Source organism: Oryctolagus cuniculus, chromosome 9 (genome assembly GCF_051225735.1).
Source record: "Oryctolagus cuniculus isolate XC-2025 breed Fujian yellow rabbit chromosome 9, ASM5122573v1, whole genome shotgun sequence".
NCBI lineage: Eukaryota > Metazoa > Chordata > Mammalia > Lagomorpha > Leporidae > Oryctolagus > Oryctolagus cuniculus.
In genome coordinates this window covers 112,353,537-112,369,112 of record NC_142875.1, presented here as the reverse complement: position 1 = coordinate 112,369,112, position 15,576 = coordinate 112,353,537, and positions in this window count along the sequence as shown.

Sequence of the window (15,576 nt, the reverse complement as noted above, 5' to 3'; positions counted from 1 at the left end):
GTAATAGTGTAAGAACTTTCTACATACCACATTTGGGTGCTCCATATGAGCATGTGTGTATACATGCACACACACATAGACACTCTCCTCCTCATTTGTAAATTCAAAAATGCCCATATCTACCATAATACATCACAATTCAGCCTAAGCAGATATTATCTCTCTCCATATCCAGTTACTCCGAGACAGGATTTCTGGGTGACGTGCATTCCTTTAGGCCAGTTCATCTGGTCTGACAACCTCTAGCTAAATGTAAATTGAATTCTCCACAAGATACGAAATATACAGCAAAGAAGGGAAAATAGAATACCAACAACGAAAGCTCCTTATTAGAAAGAAGGAAACAAAGGGGCTGGCCTTGTGGCATAGCAGGTAATACCTCTGCCTTTGGTGCTGTTATCCCATATGGGCAATGGTTCATGTCCTGGCTGTTCCACTTCCAATCCAGCTCCCTGCTAATGGCTTGGGAAAAGCAATGAAGATGCCCCACGTGCTTGGGCCCCTGCCACCCACATGGGAGACCCAGATAAAGTTCCTGACTTCTGGTTTTAGCCTGTCCTGACATGGAAGATCTCTCTCTTTGCGTCACTCCCTCTCTCTCTGTAACTCTTTCAAAATAAACAAATCTTGAGAAAAAAAATATGAAAACAGAAAAAAATTCCATATAATTGTTATACATTTATAGCAGATAGCATAAACTGCCTGACAGTAGTAGTAATAACTTTCTTCCCTGTTATTCTTGGTCTTCAGATCAGGAGTCCTCCTTAAGGACTGAAGCCAGCTTTGTTAGCACAATTGTAGGGATTTGAGAATCATCTCAGGTGTTGAACAGTCATTACCTTTATTTACCAGATATGAAACATACATGACTTTATAATTTCATTCTCTTTTTTTTTAAAGATTTATTTTATTTATTTGAAAGATAGAGTTACAGAGAGAGGTAGAGACAGAGAGAGAGGTTTTCCATCTGCTGGTTCACTCCTCAGATGGCTGCAACGGCCGGAGCTGTACCGATCCAAAGCCAGGAGTCAGGAGCTTCTTCTGGGTCTCCCACGCAGGTGCAGGGGCCCAAAGACTTGGGCCGTCTTCTACTGCTTTCCCAAGCCATAGCAGAGAGCTGGATCGGAAGAGGAGCAGCCGGGACTAGAACTGGTGCTCATATGAGATTGCTGGCGCTTCAGGCCAGGGCTTTAACCTGCTGCACCACAGCGCCGGCCCCTTTTATAATTTCCATTTATGCTCAGTATGCTGTTGATGTACTTGATTCATGTGAAATTCAGAGGCCAACAGCCAATACCCGAAATAATGACGAACTATAATATTGGAATCTAGATCTTTCTCTTACAATTTTCTTCACAGTGTTTTGCTGGTTGTCAGCTTAAACTGTTGCATCTTGGCTGGCGCTGTGGCTCACTAGGCTAATCCTCCGCCTTGCAGCGCCGGCACACCGGGTTCTAGTCCCGGTTGCCCCTCTTCCAGGCCAGCTCTCTGCTGTGGCCTGGGAGTGCAGTGGAGGATGGCCCAAGTGCTTGGGCCCTGCACCCACATGGGAGACCAGGAGAAGCACCTGGCTCCTGCCATCGGATCAGCGCGGTGCGCCGGCCGCAGCGCACCGGCCACGGCGGCCATTGGAGGGTGAACCACCGGCAAAAGGAAGACCTTTCTCTCTGTCTCTCTCTCCCACTGTCCACTCTGCCTGTCAAAAAAATAAAAATAAATAATAAAAAATAAATAAAAATATAAACTGTTGCATCTTGACTTTGGGCTTGGAGACCTTGAGTCTGAATGCTCATGTTTCCAGGCAGTCTTGGGTGCCCACATTCTGCTAATGTTTGCAAAGTGTTCTCTTTCTTGGGTTGGAGCTTTGCCTGAAGTACTGTATTTATCAGAAGTCCTTTAGTTGTGAGTATCAGAAATTGCTCAAACTGACTTAAAGAAAAAGAGAATATGCTGATTAATGTAACCAAAAAGTTTAGAAGCAGATGGGGTGGAGGTTGTGTAGCAGCAGATTAAGCCACAGCTTAGGAAGCCTATATCCCCCATGAAATTGCCAGTTCAGGACAGTGTTGTAGCACAGTGTGTTGAGTCACTATCTTTGATGCTAGCATTCCATAAGGTTGCTGGTTCAAGTCCCAACTGCTCTACTTCCCATACAGCTACCCGATAATGAACCTGGGAAAGCAGCAGAAGATAGCTCAAGTGCTTGGGCCCTTGTCACCCATGTGGGTGGGAGGGAGACCAGGATAGAGTTCCAGGCTCCTGGTTTTGGCCTGGGCCAGCCACAGCTGATATGGCCATTTGGGGAGTGAATCAGCAGATGGAATATCTCTGTCTATCCTTCTCTTATATAACTCTGCCTTTCAAATAAGTAAATAAATAAGTAAATCTTTTAAAAAAGAGTGCTGGTTCAAGGTCTTTCTCCTCTGCTTCTGATTCAACTTCCTGTTTATTCCTGTTTATGTCCTGTGAGGCAGTAGACAATGGCTCAAGTGATTGGACCCCTGCCACCCATGTGGAAGACTTAGATGGAATCTTTCATCTCTGGCTTTGGCCTGGCCCAGCTGTGGCTGTTACCAGTATTTGGGGGAATGAATCAGTGGATGGGAGAGCGCGTGCTCTCTCTCTCTCTCTCTCTCTCTCTCTCTCTCTGCCTCTGACTTTCAAGTAGTTGAAAATTAGCAAAGACATATTTTTTTAAAAAAATTTTAGGCACAGCATTGCCTCAAGCACAGCTAGATTTTCTTTTTAGCTGAAATGATTTTTTTTAGGACTTAAATTCTCCTTCTGTTGACTTTATTCTAAAACTGGTGATTTCTAAGTGCTGGCCCCATGCAACTCTAGACTTCAATTCTAACAGCTAAGCACCATAGCAGAGGAGAATTTTACTCTCCAAACTATGGCAGCAAGATTCCAGCCCAAACACATGTTAAACTTGAACTAATGCATGGAGTATATGTTCACACAAGTCAAGTACATGCTGTAGAGCTGGGACTCAACGTTGAGGCAGCCTCACTTGAAGTCTATGTACTAAGAGTACAGGCAATGTGGCTTGGACAAGCAAAACAGCAAGAGAATCAGATTCTCACAACAGTCAACTCCTTGGACGCCTAACATTATTCATATCCAGGTTCCCCCATTTAACATAATGCAAGCAGTCACATAAATAAAAAAGCAAACCATCATCCTCAAGCAACAACAGTTCCCATTGCCATCTGGCATTTTTTCTCAGCTCAAAGTTCATGATATCTGGTCCTCTTGTTTGGGCTTTGGGGCCAGCACTGTGGCTCACTTGGTTAATCCTCCGCCTGCGGTGCCGGCATTCCATATGGGTGCAGGGTTCTAGTCCTGGTTGTTCCTCTTGCATTCCAGCTCTCTGCTGTGGCCCGGGAGGGCAGTGGGAGGATGGCCCAGGTGCTTGGGCCCCTGCACCCACATGGGAGACCAGGAGGAAGCACCTGGCTCCTGGCTTTGGATCAGCGCAGTGCCGGCTGTAGCGGCCATTTGGGGGGTGAATCAACGGAAGGAAGACCTTTCTTTTTGTCTCTCACTGTCTAACTCTGCCTGTCAAATAAAAAAATATTAAAAAATATTTATTTATTTATTTGAAAGGTAGAGTTACAGAGAGAGAGAGAGGAAGAGAGAGAGAGAGAGAGAGATCTTCCATCAGCTGATTCACTCCCCAAATGGCTGCAGCAGCTAGTGCTGGGCCAGGCTGAAGCCAGAAGCCAGGAGCTTCATACAGGTACAGGGATCCTAGGACTTGAGCCATCTTCCACTGCTTTCCTAGGTGCATTAGCAGGGAGATGAATCAGAAGTTGAGCAACCAGGACCTGAACCAGTGTCCATGTGGGTTGCTGGCACTGCAGGCTGTGGATTAACCTGCTGTGCCACAGCACTAGTTTCTAAAATGTATGTTTAACCATCCTGACACATCAATTGCATAATTATGAAAGGCAAAGACATTTGCCACAATAATAGCTACCACTTTGAAAAGAAAGGGAGACGGGTGGTATATAATGATGACTGGCCTGTGGCACACCCTATGTAGTGAAGAACAGGAACAGAAGTCTTTGCCCTGCCATGGCTCCTTGGTCAATGGGCCCCTTTGCCATTGTCATTGTCATATTTGGCCATGTCTGAGGTGGTTGTTAGGGAGGAGTCTTAATTTTTTGGCATCAGCAGTCAAATTACTATTGGCAAGGTTTGGAAGACCTGAGTATTGATTGCCTTAGATGGTGAATAATCCTAGTCTTTGTGTGCCAGGACTGGGGTGCCTAAGGCAAAATAACTAAATTATAATGTAATACTTTTTTCCTACTCACATTCCCTGAGATTGTGACCAAAACCAGAATACCTTTTTATTCTCCCTCAGAAATAAACCTTTGCTACTTGGTTCACCCATAATCTTTTGGCTGATTGACCTCTACTGTCCCTATCTGAGGTGGAGAGACTGAATGAATCAATCCCTTCTTTAATGGCAGCACGTCAGTGACTGGCTCTTTGTCATGAGAACAATTGTCTCCTTTGTCAGTCAGGGAGTGAATAACAGGAAGTGACTGGGAGTGATCTGTGGCTATCTGTATCCTGGCTTTCTTAGCTTTCCTGTTAACATGGGGTATAGAATTTGGACATTCTAATCCTGGATAGTCAAGACTATTTAAGCCATTTTGGGTTATTAACCATAGGCAAAACTATGTTTTTTCTATTGTTTATGTTTTTAGATACACTAGCTTCAAAATTTTCCTCTTATTGAACCTCATCAAAAAGTAAATATTCCATCATAAAATTAATTTTTCTGTCAAGTCTCCAAACACCCACTGTTGCTTGTTGGATATATGGGGAATCCTGAGATTAAAAAAAGGCCTTAATTTAGCCAGGTACTGTTCTACTGCAAAATAAGAATTAATAACAAGAAGTAGGGAGAACTCTTCTTTTTTTTAGAAGATTTTTATTTAATGAATAAAAATTTCATATGTACAGCTTTTAGGAATATAGTGGTTCTTCCCTCCCATTCCCAACCTCCCACCCCCAATCCCATCCCGCCTCCTAATCCCCTCTCCCATTCTATTCTATTCTTTTTTTTTTAAGATTTATTTATTTGAAAGTCATAGTTAGAGGAGAGGCAGAGACAGAGAGAGAGAGAGAGAGAGAGAGAGAGAGACTGAGAAGTCTTCCATCCAATGGTTCACTCCCCAGTTGCCGCAATGACCAGAGCTGCGCCGATCCGAAGCCAGAAGCCAGAAGCCAGGAGCTTCTTTCAGGTCTCCCACAGGAATGCAGGGGCCCAAGGACTTGGGCCATCTTCTACTGCTTTCCTAGGCCATAGCAGAGAGCTGGATGGGAAGTGGAGCAGCTGGGTCTTGAACCAGTGCCCATATGGGGTGCTGGCACTTCATGCCAGGGCGTTAACCCACTATGCCACAGAACCAGCCCCACATTCTGTTCTTCATTAAGATTCATTTTAATTGATTTTGTATACAGAAGACCAACTCTATACTGATTAGAGATTTCAACTGTTTGCACCCACACAGACACACAAAGTATAAAGTACAGTTTGAAGACAAGTTTTACCATTAATTCTCAGTACACCTCATTAAAGACAGAGGTCCTAAATGGGGAGTAAGTGCACAGTGACTCCTGTTGTTGATTTAACAATTAACACTCTTATGCATGATGTCAGTGAACACCCAAGGCTCTTGACATGAGTTGCCAAGGCTATGAAAGCCTTTTGAGTCCACAAACTCCATCAGTATTTAGACAAGGCTGTATGCAATGTAGAAGTTCTCTCCTCCCTTCAGAGAAAAGTATATCCTTCTTTGATGGCCCCCTCTTTCCACTGGGGTCTCACTCATAGAGATCCTTCATGCAGAACCGTGTTTGCCACTATGTCTTGGCTTTCCATGCCTGAAATGCTTTCATGGGATTTTTCAGCCAGATCTGAATGCCTTAGGGACTGATTCTGAGGTCAGAGTGCTATTTAGGGCTTTTGTCATTCTATGTGAACTGCTTCCTATGTTGGAACTTTCTCTTCCTTTTAATTGTATCTATTGTTATTACCAGACACTTGTTCTTATTTATGTGATTCCTTTGACATTTAATCCTATCTAAATGATCAATTCCACACTTAATATGATCACTTTATCATGTAATATAGGATTAGTACCATCCATCTTAATGGGATTTGGAGTCCCATGGCAAGTTTTTAGCTTCACCCTTAGGGGTAAGTCCGTGGGAATGTGTGCTGAACTGTACAATTCCTCCCTCTCATTCCCACTCTTATTTTCAACTGGGATCTATTTTAAATTCATTTAATACACCTATGATTAATTCTGTATTAAGAGTTCAACCAGTATTTTCTACTATTTTTCTGCTAATAAGTAGAAAAAAAGAATAAAAAATGAAAAAATAAAGTGTTCCTCAACAGTAAATACAAGGGCTGTTCAAATAATTGCTTCTCATAGTGTCAGTCACTTTTACAGGTTACTTTTTAGGTGCTCTGTTAGTTATCACAAATCCGGGAGAACATATGGTATTTGTCCCTTTGGGATTGGCTTATTTCACTAAGTATTATGTTTTCCAGATTCATCCATTTAACTGCAAATGACCAGATTTCATTTTTTTTTAACCACTGTGCAGTATTCCATAGAGTACATATCCCATAGTTTCTTTATCCAGTCTTCCATTGATGGGCATTTAGGTTGATTCCATGCAGAGCAGCTTTAACTCCAAATGGTGCTGTTATGGGTAAAATAGTGGCAGAGAAAATATTACTCCAGTTCTTTGTCTCACATGGGAAGAATTTCCCAGTGGACAAGCAGAAAGTGATTAGAGTCAAAAAATTCCATCCAGAGTGGCATGGAGGAGGGATTCCAAGAGAGGAAAAACTCAAAGGGCCCGTGGTAGCTTTGGGATCCTCAAGGACAGAAGGCCCACAATTCCGGGAATGGAGAGTCCCTACCCGCACTTCCAGGAACACAAAGTCCTTGTCAAGGTACCCGCAGGTGCCTAAAGGTCAACCAGTGAGGCTCAGACCTGCCTCAACCTTTAACCTCCACACCCTGTATCTATAAAAGGAGCCCTCCAACCTCTGACGTGAGACTTAACCAGTCCCTGCTCTATTGGGACCGATGAACCTCGCCCGGGAGTGGAATTCCAATAAAAGCTTGTAAATTAATTGATTCATCTGGCTGGGAAGATTTGTTGCACCAGACACCTTGCACCCGTGGTACTGGGGTTTTTAAGCACAATTTTGAAAAAACAAAAAACAAAAAAAACAAAAACAAAAAAACCAAAAAACTTGACAAATCAGCATTCAGTTACAAGGTGGGGACAAAACCCACAAAAGACCTGATTTGCAATCTTTTATTCTATCTGGCTTGCTCCTGATAAAACAAAAGAGCTATCACAAAGGAGGGATACCTAATTTGTTTTACAGTAAACTGGGAGCTCAGAAGGGTGTAGTCACCACGCCCTTGCTATTCTCATAAGATTGGAAGCTCCCAAGGAGCAGAAAGGCAGGCACTTCTGACCTCGTTAAGGATAACTTTTGGGGGGAACATTTTCTACCCTCAATTACCAGACTGCTTATTAACTCATTTGATTTCTCAGTGTCCATACGGGATGCCAGCACCACAGACAGCAATTTTACCCATTATGCCACAGTGCCGGCTCCCAGTATGTTAGTTCTTACAACTGAGAATGGAGGGCATAGTGAAGTAGGCAGGCATACAGGTTAAAATCAATTAGGTTTGTGAGCTGGAAGACCACGCCTTTGCCACGCCCCTGTGTGACCTCATGCCCTACCTGGCCACACCTGAGTGCCCACCGGCCAATCAGGTTATTAACCACTCCCCTTTGGAAGTGGGTTAAAACCTGGGACACAGTGTGTCCTACCCTTTTCTATTCTTCCCTGGCTTTCTTGCCAGGAGGGGGCTTGCTGCAGCCCTGTGCCTCCAGGGCATGTGGCATTCAGGCCACCTGCCCTAGGCTTCCTGGCCTAGATGCTCCTCCACGTGGCTGGTTCCTGGTGCTCGGTATGAACCCACATTTACTTCTCTCTCTTTATAAAGCTCTCATTTTCCTATGATTTCTCTCACTGAATAAAAGCTTAAAATGTACCATGCTGCCTCATTTATTTATGCCGGTATTTAGAATTCTTCTCTATTAGGCAAGAACCCTCTCAGACTTATTAATACTGGGGATTTATTAATAAGCATATGGTGATATCGTCTGGCATCCCAAATCCAGTAACATGTGACAGCCCATATGGCACTTCTGGGAAACTTTAAGGGGCCACATTTTCATATAGATTTTAGGGGGTCATTTCCGATACCTGTCTTAATCTGCTAGGGCTGCTTAATAAAAAAAACACAGACAGGGTGGTTAAACAATAGAAATTTGGGGGCCAACATTGTACTGTTACAGGTGAAATGGTGGCAGAGAAAATGTTGTAAGGAGTCAGGTAGGTTAATAGGCAGTCAGGTTGGTCCCAGTGGAATTTTGGGTGTAGAGTGCTTGCTTCCCCCCAAAAAGGTTATCTTTAGCAAGAACAAAATGTCCACTCTCCTTCCTTGGGAATCTCTAAATTTACAGTAAGATTGCAAGGGAGTGGTGATTTCATCCTCCGGAACTCACAGTTTATTGTGAAAACAAGTTACCTTTCACATCCTATTAGAAGGTCTTTGGTTTCATCATGAGCAACCCAGATAGGATAAAGGATTGTAAACCATATCTTTTGTTGGGTTTGTCCCCACCTTATTGGTTGACAGCTTCTTCCCCAAAATTGTATTTAAAAACCCCATTACTGCTTGTCTGTTTAGAAATTCTTCCTTGTGAGACAAAGAACTAAGGTAATAATAATTTCTCTGCTGTTATTTTCCTGTAACAATGTTATCTCAGTTCTTTGTTTTACATGGAAAAAAATTTCCATTGTGGAAAAGCAAGATTTATTTAACAGAGACATCCTCCCAAAGTGGCCAGGAGGGGGCTCCAAGAGAGGCAAAACCTATAGGGGTTGGTGATAGTGGGTGTTAGTAAAATGGTGCCGTCTTATCTGTGGCGCCATTTATACCCCAGATGCCATCTTGGGCTCTGGCCCTGTTGCACAGTAGGCTTCAGAGACCTAAGCCCCATTGCCCAACCACAGTGTTAGCCCCACCCCCACCCTAATGGGATTCGTTGCTCCTACTTCCTTTCGTGCCCCTCCACAAGGTTTAACAGGATCTGTTCCCAAACACGTGATCTCACACTCTCTTACTCTCTCTTATTCTCTTGCCCTCTCCTGCCGGCCCATCGGGCTTCCCCCAGCTGTTTTGTGGCAGTTTTTTAAGCACAATTTTTTTTTTTTTTGTGGGGGAGCTGTCAATCAGTTAAAAATCAAGGCAAGGACAAAACCCATCAAAAGGGGCCGGCGGGTAAAGATGCTGCCTGCGGTACTGGCATCCCATATGGGTGCCGGTTCGAATCCCGGCTGCTCCACTTATGATCCAGCTCTCTGCTATGGCCAGGAAAAGCGGTGGAAAATGGCCCAAGTCCTTGGGCCCTTGCACCTGCATAGGAAGACCTGGAGGAAGCTCCTGGCTCCTGGCTTCTGATCAGCGCAGCTCTGGCTGTTGCAGCCCATTGGGGAGTGAACCAGCGGATGGAAGAACTCTCTCTTTCTCTCTCTCTCTCCCTCTCTCTGCCTCTCCTTTTCTCTCTGTGTAACTCTTTCAAATAAATAAATAAATCTTTAAAATAAAGACAAAGAAAACCCATCAAAAGACATAATTTATAATTTTATTTGCTCTGTCTGGCTTGTTTATGATAAAACAAAAGAGCCATGGGAAGGGTGGTGGGATACATAGCTTTTTTCTATTCTCATGATAAAACTAGAAACTCAGAAGGGTGGAACGGGTACTTTTGTCTTGCTGAAGGCAACTTTTGGGGAGAAAATGCAGTGGGATTTGGCACATTGATCTTGCTAAAGATCTTTTTGAGGAAATAAGCATTTTGTACCCTCTTAGAGAGACGCCTCTTTTCCTCATTTTCCACAGTGACCAACCTAACTGCCTATTGACACATCCTCCTCCTCTTTCTTCCCAGCTTTGTCAGTAGGAAGCTGGATTGAAAATGGAGCACACAGCCATGTCCGCCCCCAGTATCCTGTGATGATCCCCTCCGCATCCATCTCCACAATGCTGTCTTGGGTTAAGGAAGCCTAAAGACAGACTCTTGGGAAAAATGACTTTGTTCCTCCCTCTCTTGGCCAGAGATATTGGGACAGTTTGATTTCTCAGTGATTTCCTACAGTGATGTTCTCTCTCTTAAGACTAGAAGGAAATAACCACCATCCCAGGAATTCTCAGTTTTTATTACTTAAGCTTAAAAAAAAAAAAAGGAAAGAAAATGGAGCAGCCAGGACTCAATATAGCATCCCTGAATCACAAGTGGTGGCTTAACTTGCTATGCCACAATGGTGGGCCCAACACCATGGCCTTATAACCAGCTATATTGAAAAGGCATATTTTTTTAAAAGATTTACTTATTTATTTGAAAGTCAGAGTTACACAGAGCGAGAAGGAGAGAGAGAGAGGTATTCCATCCGCTGGTTCACTCCCCAATTGGCCGCAACGGCTGGAGCTGTGCTGATCCGAAAGCAGGAGCCAGGAGCTTCTTCCAGATCTCCCATGTGGGTACAGGGGCCCAAGGACATGGGCCATCTTCTACTGCTTTCCCAGGCCATAGCAGAGAGCTGGATTGGAAGTGGAGCAGCTGGGATTAGAACCGGTGCCCATATGGGATGCCAGTGTTTCAGGCCAAAGCTTTAACCTGCTGCACCTCTTCTTCTTTTTAAAAACATATTTATTTTATTTATTTGAAATCCAGAGTTACAGAGAGAGAAAGAAGAGGAGGGAGGGAGAGAGAGAGAGAGATAGCGAGAGAGCGCTCCCATCTGCTGGCTCACTCCCCAAATGTTTGCAACTGCCAGGACTGGACAAGGCTGGAGCCAGGAGCTTCATCCAGGTCTCCCATGTGGGTACAGGGGCCCAAGCACCTGAAGCATCTTCCAGTGCTTTCCCAGGCACATTAATAAGGAACTGAATTGAAAGTGGAGTAGTTGGGGTGTGAACTGATGCCCACATAGAATGCTGGCATTGCAGGCTGTGGGGAGCAACCCGGACTAGACTAAGTTACTGGAATTAAGACTTATTCTATGCATCTGCTCTCCCACAATATGGCGCTGGGAGAGAAGAAAACAGCTTTTACACAGCTGCCTCCAGTTCAGCCAATAAACTGTAGGACTTGCTCCTGATTGGAGGAGAGCAGCGTACTCGGCGTGTGGGCAGCCGAGTTAGGATTGGCGGAGGAGGACTATAAAGGAGGAGAGAGACAACATGCACCAGGAACATCTAAGGGGAACATCTAAGGGGAACACCTGTGCAGCCCCCGAGAGAGCCGGCCGGCGGTGTGCCGCTCCCCTGCGGAAGTGGGGAATGTGGCAGGGGGAACCGCCCTTCCACGGAGGTGGAAGGGACGGTAGCCAACCCGGGAAGAACCAGCAGCAAACCCGGGGAGGGCCGAGCAGACGAAAGAACAGCACAGGGTTTAGTGTCGTTCCTCCACGAAGAGGGGGAGCGACAGCAGGCGATGGCTTAGCCCATTATACCACAATGCCAGCCCCATGTTTTTTTGCTTTTAAGAGCCAGTTATGCATATAGCTGTGCATGGATTACTGGTAAAGGGGCATCTTCTTACTAGAATATGTTTTACTAACACTCTCAAAAAGAAGAGTTTTCAAAGTATGCCCTAGACAATACATGCACACACACACACTCATATTTAAGATTTATTTATTTATTTATTTGAAAGGCAAATTTACAGAGGGAGAGACAGAGAGAAAGAGATCTTCCATTCACTGGTTCATCCTCCAATAACGGGGGCTGGGCCAGGCTGAAGCCAGGAGCCAGGAGCCAGGAACTCTATCTAGGTCTCCCACGTGGGTGGCAGATACTTAAGCACTTGCACTACCTTCCACATGCCTTCCCAGGTGCATTAGCAGGGATCTGGATTGGAAGCAGAATAGCTGGAACTTGAACCAGTGCTCTGATATGGGATTCCCGAATTGCAAGCAACAACAAGCTGCTGGTCTCTTAGACAATGTGTTTTGGAACTGAGAAACTTTTTAAAGAGAGAAGAAGGAAATGTATAGGAAATGGGCAGAATTCTAAGAAGATACTTTAATATAGTTAAACTTAATTTAAAAAAGTGAAGTCATTGTCAAAAGGCAATCTGGGTCTCTCATGTGAGAGAGACCCCAATGTTTGAGCCATCACCTGCTGCCTCTTGGGATGCACATTAGCTGGAATTGGAAGAGCGCTGACACTTGAACTCAGGCTCTCTGATATGGGATATGGGCTCTCAAATGGTGTCCTAGCTACTGTGCACCCCTATTATCACTTACTAATACAGATGCAAAAATTATGCAAAATGTTAATAAATAAAATCCAGTAGTTATTAATTATTAACAATAAAGAATACCCAAGTAGGATTTATTGTAGGAATTCAAGGATAGTTCAATATCAGGAAAAGTATCAATATAATTAATGACATAAAGAGGTTTTTAAAATCTTATCAGTGGATTTTAAAGAAATAATTGATAAATTTCAGTGGCCATTCCTAATGAAACCCTGCATGAAAGGCAAGATTTGATATATTTCACTCTATTGAAATAAAAAAAATTCTCTTCATCAAAACTTACTATATACAAAAGTGAAAGTGTGATCTTCAACAGAAAAAAGCTTATAATATGAAAAATATTCATATTTTCATATTCAGAAGATGTAAAGAATTGCCAATCACTATGTAAAAGACAATAAATATTAAAAATTGGTAAAATTTTTAAGTAGTTAATTCACTGAATGTAAAGGTATATTGTGGGGAGCAACTCGGACTAGACTAAGTTACTGGAATTAAGACTTATTCTATGCATCTGCTCTCCCACAATATGGCGCTGAGAAGGGAGAAACAGCTTCTACACAGCTGCCTCCAGTTCAACCAATAAACTGTAGGACCTGCTCCTGATTGGAGGAGAGCAGCGTACTCGGCGTGTGGGTAGCAGAGTTGGGATTGGTGGAAGAGGACTATAAAGGAGGAGAGAGACAACATGCACCAGGAACATCTAAGGGGAACATCTATCTGAAGGAACACCTGTGCAGCCCCCGAGAGAGCCAGCCGGCGGTGTGCCGCTCCCCTGCGGAAGTGGGGAAAGTGGCAGGGGGAACCGCCCTTCCACGGAGGTGGAAGGGACAGCAGCCAACCCGGGAAGAACCAGCAGCAAACCCGGGGAGGGCCGAGCAGACGAAAGAACAGCGCAGGGTCCTGTGTCGTTCCTCCACGAAGAGGGGGAGCGACAGTATATGGTCTCACTATTAATAAATACAAATTGAGATAATATCAGATATTGTTACACATTCATGAGATGAGTTACATATCTAAGGCATGATAATACCAAGTGTTGGCAAGGATGTAGAACTGGAATTCTTCTAGACTGCTGGTGGAAGTATAAATTGGTACAATTACTTTGGAGAGCAATTTTGCCCCAGCAGGTAATGCTAAAAATACTGTATGTGTCTGCAATTTCTCAGTTTCTTGGGACCAACTCCTTTCTAAAGGAAATAGTCACCTCCTCATTGGCATGGACATTGCTGCTCTTGCTTGTGACTTTGTCAAACTTCTTGAACTACCTGGAGTTTGAGTCAAAAGCCTAGACTTCCACAGCCCTCAATTTGCTATATCAAGTCCTGGTCACAATGCATGGTCTCTTCCTGTCTAGGCTTGGATATAAACGCCACACATGGAATATGGTATTTGATTTCCCGAGTTACCACCAAGAAACCAGATGGTGCAACTCTGAAATACAGGAGTAGGAAAGGTGGTCAGCTCCTTCTGAGGTTAACCTTGACCTATGCACTGGGTGGGAGAGGAGAGGCACAGAGAGAGATGGGCAAATAAATATTCTCTTCCTTTTTTCTTCTGTAGAGAATGCTGTGGTGTACTTGGTTTTTCAGACATTCTGGTAAAAGGTTCTTGTGCTGTGTGAATATAGCTGCCAAGGGACCCACCATCTTTTTGTGGCTTGTTGTGATTCAACGTGGTAATGGCTTGTATGTTATTGCTTTGTATCTTTTCATGCCTTAGTCCCCCTTTTCCCTGATGTTTGCACCTTGGACTTGTGCCTCTTAAATAAAATATCATCAATCTTCTAGAAGAATCAGGCTCCAGTATCTACAATGTGGTACAACGGGTTAAGCTGCCCCTGTGACACTGGCATCCCAAATGAGCGCTGCTTCGAGTCCCGACTGCTTCACTTCCAATCTAGCTCCATGCAAATGTACATGGGAGAGCAGTGGGAGACGGCTCAAGTGCTTGGGACCCTGCCACCCATGTAGGAGACCCTGATGGAGTTCCTGGCTTCATTCTGGGCCAGTCCTGGCCTTTGTGGCTATTTGGGCAGTAAACCAGTGGATGGAAGATCTCTCTCTGTAACTATGCCTTTCAAATAAATAAATACATCTTTTTAAAAAGGAAACATTGCCCTTGAAAAAGAAAGTAATTTGTAAACAACTAGATATTATATGGTTATTTATAGAGAATGATAACACCCTGATGAAATCAAGAAACTGGCTTTGATATTGGAGATGACCTCCTAAAATTTATACGAAAATGTGGCCCCTTAAAGTTCCCCAAAAGTGCCATATGGGATGCCACATACGCTACCGCAATTTGGGGTGCTATACGATATCAGCATATGCTTATTAATAAATCCCCAATATTAATAAGCCCAAGAGGGTTCTTGCCTAATATTTAGAGAAGAATTCTAAATACCTGTATAAATAAATGAGGCAGCATGGTACATTTTAGGCTTTTATTTAGTGAGAAAGATCTGTATGAGAGTGAGAACTTTATCTAAGAGAGAGAGAGAGGTAAATCTGGGTTCATACCGAGCACCAGGAACCAGCCACGTGGTGGAGTATCTAGGCCAGGAGGCCTAGGGTGGGCGGCCCGAAGGCCATGTGCCCTGGAGGTGCAGGGCTACAGCCAGTCCCTTCCTGGCAAGAGGCCAGGAAACAGAAGAGAAGGGTGGGACACACTGTGTCCCAGGTTTTAACCCACTTCCAAAGGGGAGTGGTTAATTAATCTGATTAGCCATTGGGCACTCAGGTGTGGCCAGGTAGGGCGTGAGGTCACACAGGGGCGTGGCGAAGGCGTGGTCTTCCAGCTCACAAAACTAATCAATTTTAGCCTGTATGCCTGCCTACTTCAGTTTCAGCCTGACCTAGCGCTGGCTGTTGCAGGCATCTGGGGAGTGAACCAGGAAATCAAAGAGTGCTCGCTTGCGCGCGCTCTCTCTCTCTCTCTCTCTGGCTTTCAAATAAAAAGAAATAAAAATATTTTGGAAAGTTTATGGAAACTGTATTGTTTCCATTTTTCATGGACTTTTGAAAGTACTCTTTTTTTTTTTTTTTTAAGTTGTGTGGTAGAACACGGTACAGCAGTGGAGAAAAAGCTTGCACTGAAAATATTTTCCTTTTTGGG